Source organism: Diceros bicornis, chromosome 16 (assembly GCF_020826845.1).
Source record: "Diceros bicornis minor isolate mBicDic1 chromosome 16, mDicBic1.mat.cur, whole genome shotgun sequence".
NCBI lineage: Eukaryota > Metazoa > Chordata > Mammalia > Perissodactyla > Rhinocerotidae > Diceros > Diceros bicornis.
This window is the reverse complement of record NC_080755.1, coordinates 6,882,692-6,896,477: the sequence shown is the minus strand read 5'-3', so window position 1 is coordinate 6,896,477 and position 13,786 is coordinate 6,882,692. Positions and strand designations below refer to the sequence as shown.

At 44.6% G+C, this 13,786-nt stretch overlaps 1 protein-coding gene across 9 annotated transcripts in view; it reads left to right on the top strand.

The window, feature by feature from the left end:
* The window catches only part of MTCL1 (microtubule crosslinking factor 1), a 133,747-nt gene that overhangs the window by 50,730 nt on the left and 69,231 nt on the right, over window positions 1–13,786 (top strand). The window lies entirely within an intron of this gene.

Sequence of the window (13,786 nt, the reverse complement as noted above, 5' to 3'; positions counted from 1 at the left end):
TTACCTATCAGATCTCCAGTTTCCTGTCTAGTATTCTTTTTCCGTTATACCATTCTGCCAGCTCACATTTTCCTCCAGTGACATGAGTGATAATGCATTTTCCAGAAGATCCTTTTTGAAAGAAGATTTAAGTATCATTGTATTCTCAAACTTTTAAAATTTTTGTAGCTCCTAATTTCCTTCTCTGAAGGACATCGTATTTTTTTAATCCTCTTGGAACATGGTTTTTATTGTAAACTACCCAGTTCAAACACATGAGAAGATTTGTGTGGAAATTCTAAGATAGAAACTTCACCTGGTTTCCATTTCTCACCCTGCTCCTGCTGCTTCTTAGGACTGAATCCCATATTTCTTTTTGTCTTGGACACATTCCTTCTGTCTGTTTTATTTTTTCCTTTCACAAGTTTGGATACTTTCTTTAGAGTGTATGAACTTTGACATGTATATGTCCGTCCCTCTAACCATGGTGTGATAGCGGTCAGGTTCACAGGAGCTGCAACAGTCTCCCTTGTTAAAGTCTAGGGCACTCCTGTCTTGTTTTCTGTTCCTTCTATTTGTTGCAAGGATCTGGAATGCACTGAAATTCTGTGAAAGAGTCCCCCATTCCCCCACCCAGCCCCATGGGTTCCCTTGTTCTGATGATAACTAGAGGCCCATGCAGGGAACATCTGGGAGTTGGTGGCCCAGAACAGGGCAGCCAACCCCGCTGAGGTTGTCTACCAGTGGTCTCCTGTGGTCTCCACTAATCCCATGATCCACAAGGAGATGACAGCTGGGGAGTGGCCTGGGCTGCAAATGTAGGAGGAGAGGACAAATTCCCCTCCTGCCTCCTAATATTTGAGAAGTTTTGAGATTTAGAGATTCTCAGGTACAAACCAAGTTCATGTCCTTAATTTTTTGAGTGATTAAAAAAAATTATGAACTACATTATATATAAAAATAGTATATTTTAAATATATATGTATATAGAACTATATATATAGAGCTATATATATATATAGAACTATATATATATATAGAACTATATATATATAGAACTATATATAGAACTATATATATATAGAACTATATATAAGAGTTAAAGAAGACTAGTAAAAAGAATACCCATCTTGGGCAATAGAACGTTACCAGTTAGTTTGCAAATCCATGTATGTCTATCTCCCAGACTCAAGTCAACATTGTCTTGAATTATGTTAATTTTTTTCTCACTTTTCTTTATAGTTTGCCAACTATGTATGTATCCTGAAGAAGTATATTGTTTAGTTTTGCTTATTTTTGAATAAGGAATAAAATGGAGTCATACTGTAGGTATTTTCTGTGACATACCCTTGACAGAGTGTTTTTATACTCATCTATGCTGGTGCATGTAGCTGTAGTTCATTCATTGTTACTCCTATTTATTATTGCATTGTCTGGATCTCTCCTCTTGTCTATTTGGTTATTGTTGCTACAAACCACGTTTCTGTGCACATACCTTGCCACCTCCTGGTGCCATGTGCCATAATTTCTCTAATGCATATTCCTAGGAGTAGGTGTGCTGGGCCATAGGGTGGTGCACATGTTCAATTTTATTTTCTAAATTTTAATTTTTTAAAATTATGGTAAAATATACATAATATAAAACTGACCATTTTAACCATTTTTAGGTGTACAGTTCAGTGGCATTAAGCTCATTCACATTGTTGTGCAACCATCACCACTATCCATCTACAGAACGTTTTTCATCTTCCCAAACTGAAACTCTGTACCCATTAAACAATACTTCCCCACTCATCCCTCCTCCTAGCCCCCGGCAACACCATTCTGCTTTCTGTCTCCATGAATTTGATTACTCTAATTACCTCATTTGAGTGGAATCATAAAATGTTTGTCCCTTTGTGTCTGGCTTGTTTCATTTAGCATAATGTCTTCAAGGTTCATCTGTGTTATAGCATGTTTCAGAATTTCCCTCCTTGTTAAGGCTGAATAATGTTCCATCGTATGTATAGACCACATTTTGTTTATCCATTCGTCCATCAGACACTTGCGTTGTTTCCACCTCTTGGCTATTGTGAATAATGCGGCTGTGAACACGAGAGTACAAATATCAGTTCAAGTCCCACTTTTAATTCTTTTGAATATATACCCAGAAGTAGAATTGCTGGGTCATATGGTAATTCTATTTTTAATGTTTTGAGAAACCGCTGTTCTTTTCCACAGCGCTGCACCATTTTACATTCCTGTCTACATTGCATAAGGTGCATAATTTCTACACATCCTTTCTTTTTTTTGATGGTAGCCATCCTAATGGGTGTGAAGAGGTATTTCATTGTGGTTTTGACTTGTATTTCCCTAATGACTGGTGATGTTGGGCATCTCTTCATGTGCCTATTGGCCATTTGTATATCTTTGGACAAATGTCTGTTCAAGTCCTTTGCATATGTTCAGTGTTAACTAGGTAATGCCAAATCACTTGTCAGAGTGGTTGTAACTGCTTATATGTACACAGCAGTTTATGAGAATTCCGTTTGTTCTGTGTCTGTGCTAACTCTTATGTGGTCAAATTTTTAAAATTTGCCAGTCTGCTGAATGAAATGATATATCCTGATGGTTTTAGTTTGCACATGCTGCAGAATGTCTTGTTTTGTGGCATATCTTTTTCATTTTTTTGGGTAATACTTTTTTTTTTGAGGAAGAGTGGCCCTGAGCTAACATCTGTTGCCAATCTTCTTCCTTTTTTTCCTTTTTTCTCCCCAAAGCCCTGGTAGATAGTTGTATGTCATAGTTGTACATCCTTCTAGTTGTTCTCTGTGGGACGCTGCCTCAGCATGGCTTGATGAGCAGTGAGTAGGTCCGCGCCCAGGATCCGAACCAGTGAACCCCAGGCCGCTGAAGCGGAGTACGTGAACTTAACCACTACGCTACTGGGCCGGCCCCGGGTAATGCTTTTTGATGAACAGAAATATAAATTTTAAAGTGGTTAAATTTATCAGTCTTTTCCTTTATGGTACATATGCCAAAGTCATGAGCATATTCTCCTATAATTTTATAGGATTGCCAACTTTCACAAGTTCTTGAGCCAAATGGGATTTATCTTTATGGTAGGGTATGAATGGAGAGCCTTTTCCATTTCCCCCCATGTGGGTGACCTGTTGTTCTGGCACCTTTCATTGTGTCGTTTCTTAGCGTAGTCACTCTCTACTTGGAGTGGGACGTGATTCACAGTTATCAGGGAACTTTTGCAAACTCTGCCCCCCCCCGCCCGCACCCGCCACTCTCCCTTCTGACAAGTGAATCCTGAATGGATGTGTACGTGTGTGAATGTTTGTGAAAAAACACCCCAGCAGACACTTAGCCCTCTGCTCTTCTCTGAGAACCACTGCCATGGATGGGGGTCATTTTATATGTTTACAGGTTGCCGAGGGATGCTGGGTTACCGTTCTGTTAGTCAAAACTGTTCTTTAGCTCTCTGTTTGCAGCAAACTGGCAGCCCTCTCAGGGTCGGATCTGGCAACCCTATCTTGTATTATATGCTTCTCCATGTGTTTGTTCTGAAGAAGTAAAGAGAGGTGGTTGGCAGGTTTATCAGAAGTAATTTGAGGTAGGTGTCATGAAGCAGCATGCTGTGTGTAACTGAAGTGGGGACAGCATTGATTTTCCCACCTGGCAGGTGTTTTCTTGACCTGTTTGCCCCATGACCTCATTGGAGATGATGTTTTCTAGGAGGCCTGCATTTTCTTCTCTAATTGGGGTCACTCATGCCTACCTGGCCATGTTGTTGTGGGGACTCAAGGTTCATATCTAGGTTACCTACAATATATACCAAGGGCTGTCACTGCTGTTATCAGAGCTGTTATCCGGGGAGGGGAGAGTCCTATGTAATTTCAATCCAGAAAACCCTGGAGATGTTCAAGTGGGTGCTCTCCTGCCCAGTTCCTTGTTCTCTTTAGAGTAAAAATAAAGTTGGGGATAAATTGGTAGTTTTGCTTCTCGTGGGGAAGATTTTCTCTCAGCTGTGTTTAGGGGTCTGCAGACCCTGCTGGCAGGCTCCCCTGTGCTCGCTCACTGCCCGGAGAGTTGAGTCTTCACTGTGGCCGAGCCCAGAGCCCCTGGAGTGATGGGTGTGGGTTATTGATGTGGGATGATTAAACAGAAAATTATCTCATTATATCTAAGAGTAATGAATAAATACCCCGGGATTGGGTGTACCTACAATGGGACTTTTTTTTTCTCTTTTTCTCCCCAAAGCCCCAGTAGATAGTTGTACGTCATAGTTGCACATCCTTCTAGTTGCTGTATGTGAGACGCGGCCTCAGCATGGCCGGACAAGCAGTGCGTCGGTGCGTGCCCGGGATCCGAACCTGGGCCGCCAGTAGCAGAGCACGTGCACTTAACCGCTAAGCCATGGGGCTGGCCCATTTTTTTTTTTTTTTTTTTAATTAAGATGACTTCTCTGGGCTTCCCATGGGAAAACTCTGTCCTATAGACTTAATATGCAGGGTTCACTGTAAATGCAAAACGGGGATTTTTCTGTTCTCAGAAAAAGGAGACTAAAGCTGAATGGCCATGGGTGCCAGTTTAAGATTTAGCTTGAGAATCTGGACTTGCCGGTTTCCATCTCTCTACTCACACTGGGTCTTGTTGCCTGGGGCCCGTTTATAATCACAGCAGTCTTTCTTCCTGAGCGTCCCCGTAATGGCCTGGCTCTTCCCTGGGAAATCCGAGAGGATGGTCAGCTTTTTGGAGTGAGTAGGTGCAGAGCCCCGGACCTCCCCAGCAGGTTGCTGGGCACTGCCCATCCACATGGGGACTAGGGATCCTTGGGCTGCCATCACAAAGTGCCACAAACTGGGTGGCTTAAAAAACAGAACTCTATTCTCTCACAGTCCTGGAGTTTAGAAGTCTGAAATCAGGGTGTCGGCAGGGCCATGCTCTCTCTGCAGGCTCTGGGCAAGGTCTGTTCCATACCTCTCTCTTCACTTCTGGGGTTCCTGGGCGTCCCTGGGCTTGCAGCTGCCTGCTACAGTCTCTGCCTCCATTGTCACAAGGTCGTCTTCCCTCTGTGTGTCTGTCTCCATGTCTCTTCTCTTCTTCTGAGGATACCAGTCATATTGGATTAGGGCCCACCCTACTCCCGGTGACCACATCTTAACTCCATTACACTTGTAGAGACCGTATTTCCAAATAAGGGCACACGCACGAGCACTAGGGGTTGGGACTTAAGTATATCTCTTTGGGGGACACAATCCAACCCCAACGCTGGGACAGCCACAGAAAATGAGAGAAAGCTGGAATTTGACACTGCCGTGACATCCAAGCACAGGATCAGTGGGCTTATATTTTCTATTTCTTTTTTTTAGTAATTCATTTTGTTGCAGTTTTCTTTTCTTCTTCTTTTTTTTTTTTGTGAGGAAGATTAGCCCTGAGCTATCATCTGTTGCCAATCCTCCCCTTTTTGCTGAGGAAGATTGGCCCTGGGCTAACATCTGTGCCCATCTTCTTCTATTTTATATGGGACGCTGCCACAGCATGGCTTGATGAGCAGTGTGTAGGCCTGCACCCGGGATCCGAACCTGCGAACCCCGGGCTGCCGAAGTGCTCTTAACCACCGTGCCGCTGGGCCGCCCCTCTTGCATTTTTCTTAAACTATTCCTGGAGAGATGGCTTGAGCAGCACTGCCCTGGGGCTCCGTTCCTCGCTGCTGCTCCCTCATGTGGCCCACGATGAAGTCCCCCCGAGAGAGAGACCTCCTGCGGGTTGTGAGGAGAGCTGGTTGCACATCACTTACGCACGCATGCACGCACCCGCTCCTCTTCCTCGCTTCCATATCATGGCGGTGGTACCTCTGGTCTTTAATTCCCAAAGTAAAACCTCGGAACTGCCCTTGGCTGCCCTCTCCCTGGGCCCCACACATCCCGTCAGCGTCCTCCACTGCAGTGTCTCCTGGTTCTGCCCCTTTTGTTCCGGTCTCTCTGTCTCCACTGGGCCTCACATGGGAACTGTTGCAGTGTTCCCGTAGGTGACCCCTGCCTGGGTCCCGCCCCTCCAGTCAGTTCTGTCCAAAGGTGCCAGGTGAGTCTTCTTAAAGAGGCCCCACGGTAGTTACTCCCAGGCCCAGAAATCACTGGGACTCGCTTTCTGGTAAATGCAGTAAACTTTTAGCCTGGCATTAGGCTCCATTGGCCTAAGCTCTTTCCACCCTTGTCTTCCACCCTGTTTCCCAGAGCCCTTGTGACTGCTCTCGGCCACGTGCCACACATACCCTGCACACTGGTGCTTCAGGGCTGCAGCTCACATGGTCGGCAATCTCTGCAGTCATCTCCCCTCTAGTCCCTCCTGCTGAGGCTCCCAGACCCACTGAAGAACTCAGCTGGGAAGGTGCTCTCCGTTGGGAGCTCAAGCACTCACCACATTCTGCCCTGTTTTGTTCTTATTTGGGTATCGGTCTCAACACCTCTGCTAGACCCTAAGCTCCTTGAAGGCAGGCACTTTCTTATTCATTTCTATCTCCATCACGGTGGAGTATCATTTAACACATAGTAAAACTCTAATGAGTATTTGCTGAACGCATGAATGAATGAATGACTAGCTGCATGCAAACTAAAGCTGAGCAGCTGAGACCAATCGTGCAAGATGAGGGCCCTTGGCGCGTGCACCTGCAAGCAGCCAGGTCTTGGCCCCTTTTCGTCCCGGCTGAGAACGCAGAACCTTCATGGCATCACCAGTAGATCAGCTGTTGGATGGAACACACTGAATTGATAAAAAATAATTTTTTGGAACTATACACATTTCTACTCAAGTCCCTTAAAATTCCCCGTGGTTTCTGGTTACTTTTTATTGACAATTAGTGAAATATTTTGTGACTTTGGTACAATACATATAATGAGTGAGGTAAACCCCCATTTGGAGAAAATATTAAAGAATCTTAATAAACTTGATGAAACCAAACATTTATAACCAAGAGAAAGAAAATGAAAATAGTTGGTGGAAACTTATAACTGAGGATGAATGAAAATTCAGAACTACAGAAAAACAGCACTGATTGACATTTTCAGATGCTAAGATATGAGATATATACCTTATATATATTTAATATACAGATAGTATATATAACAGATACGTATTTCTGTTAGAGCTAGGGAAATTTATTGATGTATTAATATAGATTCTTCAGAATTTTTATCTGACATTAGTTCAGGGTCAGGCCCTTCTGTCTTTTGGGCTGTAATCACTGGACGGAGTGCCAGGCTTCGATGAGGGAAGCCATGTGGTTTGTACCCTGGGACTGACAGGACATCCTTGCATCTGCAGCCAAAAGTCATAGGTGATCATGGCTCCTTCTCAGGTTGTCACAATCACCTAAGAGGTTCAGTCCTTTCAAAGCACTTTCCCACACACCAGGAAGTGTCCTCTGTTAGCACCACTAGGACATGATGCCACCCTTACAATGTCATGCCTCATCGCTACTTTTAGTTCTGTTATAAATGGAGACCCTGAACTTGCCTCAGATGACCTTATGAGATATTTGGTCACTTACCTTATTTGTTTAGCAGCAGTAAAAGGTGGAGCTTTTGATCAACCAGCAGCATTTTCAGTTTCTGGAACATTCTTCCCTGTGCAGTGTCTTCAGACTCATCTCATAAAGGCATCGAAGAGCAATTAGAAAATCACAGATGTGCCACAGCACACCCGAGTGCAGCTGGCCAAGCCTCAGCCTTAGCAGTAATTAAATCATATCAGATTAGGAAGCACTGGAGCAAGAGGTGAAGAGCCAGACCTCCCGGGACCACAGCCACGCAGTGTGACTGCCACAAGGGGCTCAGAGTGTGGGGCGGTAGAAGTGAGACTGGACGGGTCAGGCTGGCCAAGGACAGACCACGTGAACCTACTGTCCGGGCTCGGAGTGTTGGGTGTTATTCTGCAGGCAGTGGGGCGCCGCAGGAGGACTTTAAATGGAGAGTGACACAGTCAGAACTGTGTCTTTGGAAGATAACTGGCAGTGGACTGAAACGAGAAGAGAGAGGAGGCCAGTCAGGAGGCTCTTGCAGTCATCTAAGCCTGACCTAAGGCAGAGGCGGTGGTGATAGGGCTGTGAGCCAGTCAGAGATTTAGCCACCTGTTCAACACCTGTGAGAATAGTATCTTCCACTTGTAGGGACACCAGAACTCTGTGTATAGTTCTGTACAGCCTGAGTCGAGCATCATTCAGACATCAGATCCTCTTCTGTCAAACTTCGTAACCATGTGACTTGGTCACGTTGCTTAATTACTTGAACTTCAGTGTCTGCAACTGTAAAATGGGGATATTAGTACCTACCTTAGAAGCTTGTTCTTTTGTTAAATGAGATAAAGCTTTGCTTTAAGAGGAGGTACAGACTAACGTAAAAACGTATTTTGAAATTGTTTGTTAGTCCGTAGGGAATATTAAAGTTGTTGTCATCTGGTTGGCCATGTGTGTGACTGCCAAGTCCAGACCAGCCTGGAGAGGGCCCAGACCCAGAGTGTGCCCTCCTCCAGGGCGCGGCCACACCTGCTGCTCTTCGTGTCCCTGCCATCCCCTGGAGGTTGGGGCACCCAGTGCGAGCGCAGCCTGTGCTTCTCACCTGGCTGGCTGCATAGGTGAAGGAGGGAAGTTTCTATCTTTTAATCAGATGGAGAGCAGAGGGGAACTATAGAATGCCACCACCTCTTCCTTGGGGTTACAAACTTGGACCCCAAATGCATAAATCCAGAGAACACTGCTCTGCAAAAGGCTTGAAAACACCTTTCCTGGGTGGGGGAGGAGTTGTAACAAGATTATTAGCATGCTTTTTGAATGCATTGCAGGTATAATCTGATTTTCCATCTGACGTGAGGGAGTTCTTGGCTTATTAGAGTGCTTTATTTTCATTATAGTGAAGTGACTTGCCAGGAAGACTTAATTTATTTCAGGGAGTCACAAGATAGTCACCTTTGGCATTGCTGGGGTTGAGGCCTGCAGAGCTACCTTCTATTTATATGTGGATATATTAGACATGCATTGGGAGAAGGTTACTGGGAGTGTAGTGAGCAGCTGTGGGGGCAGGTATGCCACATCACTGCACAGCATGCACCTTGGCCAGGTCTGTCCTGTGGGCCTCCACAGCCACCACCTAGTGCTCTGAGGATTGGAGGGGCAGATGCTCCGGGCACCAGACTCAAAGCAGGACAAGTGGTTGTGGACGTATGGCTGCATGTTTTCATGCTCCATGTGCATATCTCTCAGTACGTGGTGTGCCTGGATTCCGTTGAGAAGAAAATGTTTATACAAAAAAGAGATTTGTAAATGTCAAGCTGCTGCTCACTCTGCACTTTGACTTGACTATTTATAAGGAATTTTGAACTTGTTTGGACATAGCTTGTGTGTGTTCTGTCAAAAGAAGGCTTCAGAAGGGTATCCCACCAGGCACTTCGTTCTCTAAGTTTTGTATGCAGAGACGTTAAACACATCTCTTTCAGTGACCACCCCGGAGTGTAACATGATATTTTATCTGTGCTTCTGGGGCTGTGAGTAATGCTGCTACTACTGTCCTGGCCTGTGCTCAGAAGTTGGCCGTCTTAGTCTTTCCAGATGGGTTGGTGTTGTTTTGGAACAAGATAACTTAAATTTTGTGCTACGATTTCTCACTGGGATGCTGTTTTTGACATGCATTTCCCATATAAGAACACTAAAAATGATCGCTTTTTGTTCTTGGGGATTTTTGCTGCATGCCCTTCAATGGTCAAGGAAACATGGGGCGAACTTTCTCATTGTTCTGAACCCCACAGATCCAGTGCAGGCTGGGGTAGGTGTTGGGGTGAGATATGGGGAGGCTCAGTGCAAGTGAGATTGGCTGCTGGCTCCAAGAGAGCTGCTGGCTTTTTGGAAGAGGGGACATCACAATAAAAAAAGTTTTTTCATGATCATGTTGAAGACTGGATTAGATCAGAAATGCTTGAGTTGGGACAGATGGAATCAGTGTGATTGTCTTTGGAAAGTTGTTTTGTTAACCTGGACATGAGGTATTCAAGAACTAGATTAGGGTAGTGATGCTGGAAATGAGGAGGGACAATAAATGTGGAGGTGTCTTGGAAGGAGTTTTGTTGATAAATCTCTGAGACCAAAAAGAAGGGAAGGGGAGAGATGGAGGGAACTTCAGGGCTTTGAATCTGGGACATCTTGTTTTTTTTTTTTTTTTTAGTGAGGAAGATCGGCCCTGTGCTAACATCTGCCAATCCTCCTCTTTTTGCTGAGGAAGACTGGCCCTGGGCTAACAGCCATGCCCCTCTTCCTCCACTTTATATGGGACGCCGCCACAGCATGGCTTGCCAAGCGGTGCGTCGGTGCGCACCCAGGATCCGAACTGGCGAACCCCAGGCCGCCGCAGCGGAGTGCGCGCACTTAACTGCTTGCATCACCGGGCCGGCCCCCTGAATCTGGGACATCTTAATGACAGAAATGGAGAGGGCTGATTTGGGGAGAAGATGATGAGGTCAGGGTTGACTTGCAGAATGAGATAGAATTAAACATCATGTAATATTTTAAGTGAGAACACCTAAATGGTGTTATTTTGAGTAAGATGTATAAATATCATGTTTATGAAAATTATATGCATATTAGAAGTACTGAATAGTAGTTTTGTAAACTTTGTTAAATTTTTCTTTTTTAATATTTAAGCTTCCACATACTAGTTGCATAATAACTGAAAGAGAACTGATAGTTGATAACTTTTAATTAGAAAAATAATTTGAAATTTTTTGACTCTCTTTAGCAACTGTTACTTGTTTTTCCAGGTTTGATTTGGAGGAAAGTTTAAGAAAGGCCTGCCCTGGCTCTGTCTCAGAGAAAACCCCATGGAATACTAAATTAAACAAACGGTGAAAACTTTCCAGTCTTAGGTGCGTTGTACTTTTTATGCCAGACACACAGAGCAGTTCTAAGGTTCCTGGGGGAACTGTTTAAAGATCCTGCTTGCTACTTTCCCACTTTTTAAACCCAATAGAATGATCTTGAAAAATATTGTTGCAAATGAGATCTAGCAATGATGATAAATTGATTCGCTCACTCATCAAGTATTGTGGAGTTGATATTGGGGTGCAGGTGCCCTCTTGCTGGATACATAGGCTCTCCCAGAAACTACATAGCCCCTGCCCTCTGAGAGGGATGAGTTGAGGAGGCCCCGGGCTTCATGTAGTGCACGGTACGCCGTAGTGAGGCATAAGCCTTGGGCTGTGGATGACTGGGATGTGAGAAGCCTCAGAGAAGACGGAGGGCAAACAGTGAAACACCTGTACACCCAGCGTGGCCATTTTGACTTACTCCTGCAGGGGGAAAGGGTGGAGCGGGCCAAGGGCAGAGGCTGGTTGCACTTGAATTTTTACTGTTGATCCCTAGGCTATAAAACCAGTTGCCTTCAGCAGAGTCATGGGAGCCCTCGTAAAAGGATGAGAAGAGAAGCAAACACGCCAGATCCTGGTCAGGCAGTGGGGTTGCCTGGCTGGCTTGATGCACATCACAGACGGGAGGCTTCGTGCACACTCAGAAGTAGACGTAGAAGAGCCCAAGGTGGGCAAGATGGTTTTCACAAAAAGTTAAAATCACTTCTTAAAGTATCAAATGCTAAATTCTATTGTTATAGGCATGACCTTTGAATCCAGTGTTTTCCTTTGACTCAACTATAAAGTGAGTTGGAGACACTCAGTCATTATTTGAATAGATATGGACAGGTCCAGGATTGATTTTACCCTGCTTACAGGCTAATAAGCTGGCCTGTTACCAAAGATGTGAGACTCCTGGGTCAGAGACAAAGGACTTTATTACTCAGGGTACAGCAGGCAGCATCAACACAGTCAGTTCCCCTTGTTCCCAGGTCCAAGGAGCAGGACCCAATGGCCCAGATAGACGTTGCGCACATTGTGGACTTGTGTTGCAGCTGCGGAACACTGAGCTGGGGGAACCCACCGTCCTATAGCAGATGGTAGGCAAGCTTGCTCTTTGGTGCAGAGAGAGATGTTCCCTCATCCTTCAAGGTTGCTCGCTGCAAACACAGTCCTGAGAAATGGTCCAGGTAAGGATTGGTTGGAGCCTTGCAGCCTTGGCACACTGAGCAAGATGTGTAGGACTGTGAGAGACCCACGCAGACTTTCTCCTCATGATTAAAAAAATAAATATCACAATGTTACAGGTGAAAATTTGAGAAGTGTTTAAATTTGTGTCTATTTAATAAAGGACCATTTCACAGCATATAATTTGGTTATATATTTAAAATTTAAAATATATATTCTTATTTCAAGCTATTTGAAAATCCTATTATTTTTCCTACAGACTATGTGATAAGCAACTGCTTGAAAAATTTTCTCCCTCCTTCCTTCCTCTCACCCTTATTTTTAAGCAGTCATCTATGAAATATCCCCTATGTGCATAACATTCTACCAGGTGCTGTTGGGCGTATGGAAGGGGAGATGATTCAGTCCTGGCCCTCAGCTTTATAACATATTAGAGTAATGAGATAGGCTTACGTGAAACAACCAAAGGAAATCCATCCAGTGCTTGATCATGTGATGTCAGAGGGAAAAGTGAACCAGATCATTTTGTCACGTTTCTATCAAGAATGGTTACATATTTTTTAATTGGTCTGTAGTCCCATTGTGTAGCCACCCTGGCTCCCAATAGCTATGGTACAGAAGCTGCAGTTCTGCAAAATGGAAAAAAAAATTTTTTCCAATTCTCTGTGCCTTGCGTGCTCTCCATTTCTCTCCCTGTATCTCTCTGAATGTGAAATGTAGGAGTATTGGTGGAAAGGGGGTTTAGTTCTTCAGGCTTTTTAGTGGGAAGAAAATAGCTTGCAGGTGGAGCTCACCTGAAAAAGTCTCCCCAGTGCTGCCCGGGCTCTTGGATCTTTTCTACGTGGTAGTATCAAAGAGCCCCCTAGCTGTGAGCAAGCTGGCTGCTTAACAGTTCATGTTTGCTCCTGTTTGGGGTGGTGGTGGAGGAAACACAGTTAACTTAAAGTCACTGAAAACATTACTTTCAAGTCTCTAGGTAACTTGTATGTTGAGACGGCTACGTAATGATAGAGCACGTTTGAGTAATGCCAGTGCTTCTGTACCTCTGTGTCCCTCACCTCCACGTTGTGAGTTAGGAGATAACTGGTCCACCCATGGGAGGGAGTGGCTCACTCAACAAGTGACAGGGCAAGGTCCGGGACACAGGTTTTTTGATGCCAAGGTTATAAGTGCTTTTTTGGTTTTTTTGTTGTTGTTTTGTAAACTAGGATTTATTTGAGGTAAAAACTACTATATCAGCGTAAAAAACTAGAGTTTAGTCCTTGATTATCTCCCCTCATCAAGCTCAAGTTTAATTAGTGGTGGCGGGACCATAGCGAGGAAATCTCCAGCCCTGACACTTGTAGCATGTGCGATTGTTCCTCTTGATGAAAGATCCCCGAGCAAGGCTTCATTTCTACCAGGGACTTCGAGGGCATCTTACACCCTTCTCCTCGCTTCCCAGGGACCAGCCCTGTCCCAGAAAATCCTCCTGAAGCCAATGCAGCTTCTTAGAATTCAAGGACATGTCTCGAGGGCCCCCAGGATAACCTGACCTATTTTGTGATGGGTCATGACTATTTTTTATGTCTAAGCCACCTTTGAAAGACAAACTCGCACCTCTGTGATATAATACAGACCTGTAAAGTCCACGGAAAGTTTGGTCACAGGCAGTTGTGTGTGGAGCAGGGCTTGATATGGAGGTTCTACAGCACGTTATAAAACCTTGCACAGATATGATTAGTTTCATCTGTTTTGTTAGGCT